Below are 7,921 nucleotides of genomic sequence, written 5' to 3'. Positions count from 1 at the left end.
GTGGAGAAGGTCCTTAAGATTTGCCTTTGTTCTTGAATAGATTCTGGAAAAAGGTGTTTCTATAGCAGTTTGTTTTTTATTTTCATTTTATTTTATTTTACTTTTTAGGGCCACACCCACAGCACATGGAGGTTCCCAGGCTAGGGGTCAAATCGGAGCTATAACTGTTGGCCTATGCCACAGCCACAGCAATGGAGGGTCCGAGCTGCATTTGCGACCTACACCACAGCTCACGGCAATGCCAGATCCTTAACCCACAGAGTGAGGCCAGGGGTCGAACCTGCATCCTCATGGATGTTAGTCAGATTTGTTAACTGCTGAGCCACAATGGGAACTCCCAGCAGTTTGTTTTTTAAAGGCCTCTTTTTCCTTTTTTTTTTTTTTTTCCAGTCTTAGGAATTGGGGATGATTAAGATAAGAGTTCCTGGAAAGGTTACCAGCCTTTTGAGATAGATATGGGAGGTTTGGGGATTGGTGGAAAGGAATGGGTGGAATTTGAACCATTTGTAGAGGTTCATTTCCAGTTGCTCTCAGTTCCTCAAAGAATTGGGTTGTGACTTAGCTGACGTCATAGATTGATTCACCCATCTGACTTCATCATCGTCAATTTGTCCTTTCCCTCTGGGTAAACAATTTTAATTTAAGGGAGAAGGCCTAAAATGTTTTTCTACCAGCTATATTTATTCCCTAACTAATCTCAGGAGGTGATCCATTTACAAAAATTTGAGGATCCTCCCTGGTTTTAAGAAATTCTTTAACTATGGCCCTTAGTTCAGCTTTTGACTTAAGGAGTGAAAGCTACCTCAAGCTTGCCTGTGGCCTCAGGCGATCTTATTTTCAAAGGCAACTGCTTAATAGTCTCCTCCAAGTGGAAAGGCAATTCAGGTGAGAACTGATAAAAGTGAAGACTCAGAAAAAGAAGGCCAGAGGGGAGCAGTGGGGGTCACATTGTCTCAGCATCCTCCCGCTTAGACAGCTCCCTGGATTTTGACTTTACATTAGCCTTTTACAACAGATCTCTCAATGAAGCTAATTGGAATTTTGAAAACTTTTAGAGGTTTTTTTTTTTGTCTTTTTGGCTTTTTGTCTTTTTAGGGCTGCACCTGCGGCATATGGAGGTTCCCAGGCTAGGGGTCTAATTGGAGCTATAGCCACTGGCCTACGCCACAGCCACAACAACGCCAGATCCGAGCTGCATTTGTGACCTACACCACAGCTCATGGCAGCACTGGATCCTTAACCCACTGAGCAAGGCCAGGGATCAAATCGCAACCTCAGGAGTTCTCTCATGGCCTAGTGGGTTGAGGCTCCTGCATTCTCACTGCTGTGGCTCTGGTTGCAGCTGTGTGGCGTGGGTTCGATCCCTGGCCCAGGAACTTCCACATACTGCCTGTGTGGCAAACAAAACAAAAACAAGAAGAAAACCACATGGATTCCCATGGAGTTCCCGTTGTGGCTCAGTGGTTAGTGAATCCGACCAGGAACCATGAGGTTGCAGGTTCGATCCCTGGCCTTGCTCAGTGGGTTAAGGATCCGGCGCACCATGAACTGTGGTGTAGGTTGTAGACACAGCTTGGAGCAGCCCTAGAAAAAGCAAAAAGACAAACTGCAACCTCATGGTTCCTAGTCAGATTTGTTTCCGCTGCGCCACCACGAGAACTTCTAGAGTTTCTTGCATACCAATTAAAATAGGTCTTCCATTCTGTTTGATTTGAAAGCCATGGCTTTTAAGCACACTTTTTAAATGATCTTATCTAATGGGGACCTTCCTTCTAATGCCTATGAGGATTCCCCTGAGGACTGCTGCAGCTCAGTAGGACCCTAGAGTGCAACCCACACTTCTGTCCAGCCACGTTTTTTAGCCCCTCCACCCCTGCCCTAAACGAAAGGTAACTAAGCCAAGTTCTTAGAACACAAAACAAGCTTAGTGAACACTTTGCCTTTTTTGTTTTTGTTGTTGTAGATATTTATAGCTTCTGGAACCTGTAGTTCTTAGACATAAAATAAGGAGGTATGCTGAAAGGTAGCATGCTGAACTCTGGATTCTAAGGAGGGGGAATTTACGCTGGTGTAGAGTTTAAATTTTTTTGTTCTTAGTTTATTTCCATTCTTTCATTTTGTTAAGGGAGTCCCTGAGGCTGGCTGTTATACTTCTTTCTATCCACCTTTTAATTTGATCTTGCCATAGGTACCAGTAAAACTGTTGTTGAGGGTGAATGTTCTTTAATTTTTTTTTTCAAATATATAGTTTTTCCAATTCAAAGGATCCATTGTCTAGCCAATAAGCCTCTTCATGGAAAGGCCCAGAGGTAAGTTTCCAGGCTTAGAATAAGTCTTTGCTACAGGTGGACACAAGAGGCACCCCAGGAGCTGGTGCAGAAGATGCAGCCCCCATCATGCAGAGGGTTCTCCCTGAAAGATGGTCAAAGAAAGTAAAGGAGCAAAAGTTGAGATGATATAGGGCCCTTATGGACTGGGGACCCTTTATGACAATCTTCCCTGAGACTGTTTTGGGAATCAGAATTTTCATTTTAGTCTCTGCCTGGCTTGACTAACCCAAACTTTTCATGTTGAAGATTTCAAGCACCTAAAAATGGCACGAAATCTAAGCAAACTGAAAGTTTGGTTTGGATCACTCATGACCCACTAAAATGTGCCATTCATCCATTTTATTCACTCAGCAAACATTCATGCAGTGTCTAAAAGGAATCAAGCACTAGGAATACAACAACGACAGGACAGTGATTTCTACCCTCAAGGATCTTAGTGTTAGTTGGGAGAAAGGAGCAATTAAATAAGAAAAATACCATGTGTAAGTGCTGATGAGTGAAAAAGCTTTTGAGTGCTCAACTCCAACTGGGTTGACAACAAAGGAAATTTACATAGGCCTGTGAAGTTCAGAGATTGGGGGGCTTTAGCAAGACTTGACTGAGGCAGCTCAAAGCATGTGACCAGACCCAGCGCTTCTTTCTCTTCATTTCTCAGCATTACCTCCATGATGTATGCTCTTTGGCATGAGAACCCCCTTATGATCCCAAGATGATGCCAAGCAACTGTAGGCTATATCATTCACATACGGTGGGGAAACAAGAACCTGTGGCCCAGCAGTCCCAGCTTCCTAGAAAAAGTCTCAAGATTTATTCTGATTGGACCACCCTAGGCCATACACCTACCCTGAGCCAATCACTGTGAGCAGTGGGAGGGGATATGTTGATTAGTTTAGTCTACATTATGTATTTCACCTCTGGGGCCAGGGATGAAGACTATGTAAGCAGATTGAAAGAAAAAGTTGTTGTAAGGGAAAGACAGGATGGGTGCTGAGCAGGCGATCCACTGATGTTTACTACAGGTGCTGAGTCAGGAAAAGTATAGCGTGTTCTGTGAGCAAACAGTGCCTTGGGAGGCAGGATGGTATTGGATGGCAAGGCCGCTGAAATCACATTGCCTGGGTTCAAATGCCAGTTCTGCTAACTTACTGTCCTGCCCTGCACTCAGCTTTGTCAAGTGCAAAATAGAGATTATAAAAGTAACTTACCCTCTCAGGCTAGTTTGAGGATTAAATGAGATAATACATGAAAAGAGCTTAAGACAATGCACAGCACTCTTAACAGTTATCGGTTTTGTATTAAAGACTCTAAGTCTGTCTGGAGAAGTCAGGGATAGCCTCCAGAAGGAAGCAGCATTGACACTAAGTCCTAAAGGACAAAGAAGTGTCATCTAAGGAAAAAGAAGGATTGATTTTTTTTTTCCCTTTTTTTAGTGCCACACCTGCAGCATATGGAAGTTCCTGGGACAGGGGTTAAATCAGAGCTGCAGCTGCTGGCCTATGCCACAGCCACAGCCAAGCAGCTGCCAATCTACCCCACAGCCACAACACGGGATCTGAGCTGCATCTGCTGGAGCTTGCAGCAAAGCTGGATCCTTAACCCACTGAGAGAGGCCAGGGATTGAACCTGCATCCTCACAGACACTATGTCGTGTTCTCAACCTACTGAGCCACAATGGTAACTCCAAGAGGATTGATTTTAAAGAAAGAATAGACTGGCCACTCATTTTCGGCCCTTGGTAAATTTTGCACTGCCTCAGAAAGAAGTGTTCTCCTGTCTCATTTTCTAAGCGAAATGTGTAATTATGTTACCAGAAATGCAATTTCTAGAATGACCAGAGAGAACTAGCTTTAGAGGAGGGAGCAATGTGAAAATGGAGCTCAATGAAAGGACGTTTAGAAATGAATTAGTTTATATCAGTTGTTTTGGAATTGGGCTTTAAAAAAAAGTATGTGTAAATGAAAAAGCTTTTTAGATCTTGAAGAGATCCATCAAGGTATGTTTGGTAGATTTATAGCAAGAGAAGTTTAGAAAAGAAAGCGGGGCTCACAGTTAATTTTTCCAGGCCATTGAAGCTAGTGAGAATTTGGAGCCAAAAACACAAGAGACCCAGCTTGCGGAATCCATAACTTAGTTCATGGGTCAGGGTTGTGCCGAGCAGCTATAAAGGGAATCCACAGAAGGGAAATGAGGTGTCTTCCAAGGAAAAAGCAAACCCAACTCACTGGCTGGGTAGGCCATGAGGACAAACTGGCTCCACCAACTCCATTCTTAGATCCAACCCAACTATGAAATCTCATAGTTACCCCCCAGCAAGCAGCAGGTGCAACCAGAATTCATTCAGTAAACCTTCACTCAGTCACTGCTCTGGAGAAGATGATCTGCGAAGTGTGGAAAATTCAAAGATATATCAAACACACACCTTTCTAGGCTCTTACCTTCTGGAGATGTGATTTAGTCACATACTGTGCTCACGATACCATGAGCCAACAGTCTGAGGACTGCTTTGAGCATATGGTTATTCCTTATTAGTTTTCTCACTTAGCAGGTAACTGAGGGGCCAAGAAATTAGGCAGCTTGGTCGAGGTCCCACAGCTGATCGGGGTTAAAATCAGGCCTCAAACTCGTGGCTGTCCGACTTCAGAGAGTTCACTTTTAACGCTGTTGTCTGAGCAGCAGGACTCCCTTTGGAGCTAGTGGGAAGCAGGTGCAGTGTCCACAGACAGCGGTGCTCTGGTTTCTTTGCTGGGCTCGGGGAGAAGTGAGAGCCAGAGAATTTCAGGCAGCTGGTGACGGATTTTTTTTTGACCTTTTTCCCTCCGTTGTTCTCAAAGGTGGTTGAGATCCTTGTTTGATTCTTCATGGTGAGTACTCTGGTTTTCTCTTTACAAAAAAGGAGAGTGAAAAGTATATTGTTCGTTGGCCTTTATGTATGCACTGAATTTGTTCTAGAGATGATTTTATTTCTGGTTGCTTTTATCTGTAGCTATGAGTACAATTTTAGTTCTGTATTAGCTACAAAATTACAAGCTTACTACAGGATAGTCATAAATTTCACTAACTGAATGTGCATTATTTCCAATTTAAATTCATATCCCCCCAAATAGTGAGAATATTTAAAAATGTGGGGGGGGGGGGTTCATTGAAATATTTTCATCTGAATTTTTTGAGCATAAAAACAGTCCTTTCTCACCCTTTGTTTCCTTATTCATATATTTATTTATAAATTAGTAAAATGTATTGTTGCTAAAAATCACTTGAAACATTTTCAACGACTTCAACAGTATTTATCTTCTTGATAAAGTGAAATTGCACTGGTTCTTAAGAAAATATGCCAGGAGTTCCCGTCGTGGCGCAGTGGTTAATGAATCCGACTAGGAACCATGAGGTTGCGGGTTCGGTCCCTGCCCTTGCTCAGTGGGTTAAGGATCCAGAGTTGCCGTGAGCTGTGGTGTAGGTTGCAGACGCGGCTCGGATCCCGCGTTGCTGTGGCTCTGGTGTAGGCTGGTGGCTACAGCTCCGATTCAACCCCTAGCCTGGGAACCTCCATATGCCGCAGGAGCGGCCCAAGAAATAGCAACAACAACAACAACAACAACAACAAAAAGACAAAAAAAAAGACCAAAAAAAAAAAAGAAAATATGCCAGGCAAGGATTATCTCAAGAATGTGTAAATGCTCTTGATCTATTTCCTCACCTCTTTTAAAGAGGAGATTCATTTAGTTGAAATCCTCTCTGGCAGCCACTTACTCTGTTTTTGGATTTTCCATTAGAGTGACTTGGTTTTTGGGGTTTTTTTTTTTTTGCAATGAGCTAACAGAGACAGGTCTCAATTTTGTGTTTGCTATGCACTTATGAATATAGATTTCTATGTAGTACATTCAAAATGATTAGGACCTCCCACAGTGGCACAATGGAATCGACATGTCTTGGGAACACTGGGACATGGGTTTGATCCCTGGCCTGGCACAGTGGATTAAGGGTCCAGTGTTGCTGCAGCTCTGGCTTAGGTCTTGACTATGGCTTGGGTCTGATCCCTGGTATGACATCAGGTGGAAAAAAAAAAGATGAAAGTACAGGCATTAATGCAACCACTATCTTGATATTCTATTGACTTTCAGCAAAGTTTCTGTATAAATACAACTATTTACTGGAGTTCCCATTGTGGCTCAGCAGCTTAAGGACCCGACATTGTCTCTGTGAGGATGTGGGTTCAATCCCTGGCCTCTCTTACTGGGTTAAGGATCCAGCATTGCTACAAGTTGCAGGTGTAGGTCTCAGATCCAGCTTGGATCCTGAGTTGCTGTGGCTGTGGTGTAGGCCAGCAGCTGCAGCTCCAATTCAACTCCTAGCCCAGGAACTTCCATATGCCTCAGGTGCGGCCATAGAAAGATAAATACATACTTACAATACATACAACTATTTACTGACCAGCTTTTCCCTTCCAATGTAGTCAGCAAATCCCCCACCCATAAGCATATTTTTCTTCAGTGTTGGATGGCAGTAGAATGTACATCTTACTACATTCTACTGTGAGCTGTACTGCAAGTCACATCCCTTTTCTCACACTGTGGACCCTCAACTATAGGAAGCACTGAGTAGTAAACGTGAATCAAAAGGGATTGTGGCACAGCTGTGTCACAACACAGCTGCTCAGAGTCAGAGCCTGAGTGGTGAAGTCCTACAGCCCTGGTTGAATGCTGGTTGTGCCACTGGTCAGCTGCATGACATTGGGTGAATTGCTTGTGGCTCTTAATCTCTCATTCCTCAAGTGTAAAATCTGGGGAATAATATGTCTCTTACAGAACTGTTGTGAGGATTAAATGAGATGCATGTGTAAAGCGCTGAAAACCTAGTGAGCTCTCAATAAATGCAGCCACTGCTGATGACCAGTCTTTCCAACGCTTTTGAAAGCCCCTTACCTTTGTGGTCAGTTGAACCACCTCTGTCCAAAGTGTTGGCTGATTGGTTCCGGATCTTCTCTGCACTGAATGTGTCCATCTTGCCTAACAGAGGGCACTGCCTCATCATTTGTAGTCCTGATAGTTTATGATTATCGATGATAATTGCTCTCTGCCACAAAGTCCTCACCCTTCAAACTCAGAGGGTGTGAGCCCCATGGCTACCCAGAATGAGCAGGAATGCTCTTTGCATCTCACACTCCTGTTCTGCTTAGGGGCCACTACTTCCCTGATTCCTAAAAGACCAGGGCAGGCTATACCTTAGTTTCCACTCTGGGACCAGCCTTAGTCCTGAGTCACTGGGATCCTTTGTCAGGCGGCTCATCATAGGCACTAGCGGGTTCTGTCAAGGGCATCCTCATTTGAATGGCTTTGTCATACCTTTCAGCACTAAGCCCAGATCAACCCCCTGTATGACCCACTGCTTCTCGCTGATACCCAGCTCTTGTTTGCTCCTCCACCAATCTGCTTAGAGATGCAAACCAAACTTCATGGTAACCCTGGTCCTTTCATGTGTGCTCCTTGACCCAATGTTGAACCCCTCTGCCACTTTCACGGACCTGGTCCTGATAAACAGCCTGCCTTCTTGCTCAGATGTCACAGAGCAGCCTTGGCATTATAAATTGTCACAGG

The sequence above is a fragment of the Phacochoerus africanus genome, chromosome 8 (assembly GCF_016906955.1).
Source record: "Phacochoerus africanus isolate WHEZ1 chromosome 8, ROS_Pafr_v1, whole genome shotgun sequence".
NCBI classification, from domain to species: domain Eukaryota; kingdom Metazoa; phylum Chordata; class Mammalia; order Artiodactyla; family Suidae; genus Phacochoerus; species Phacochoerus africanus.
Note: the sequence above shows the minus strand (reverse complement) of the source record.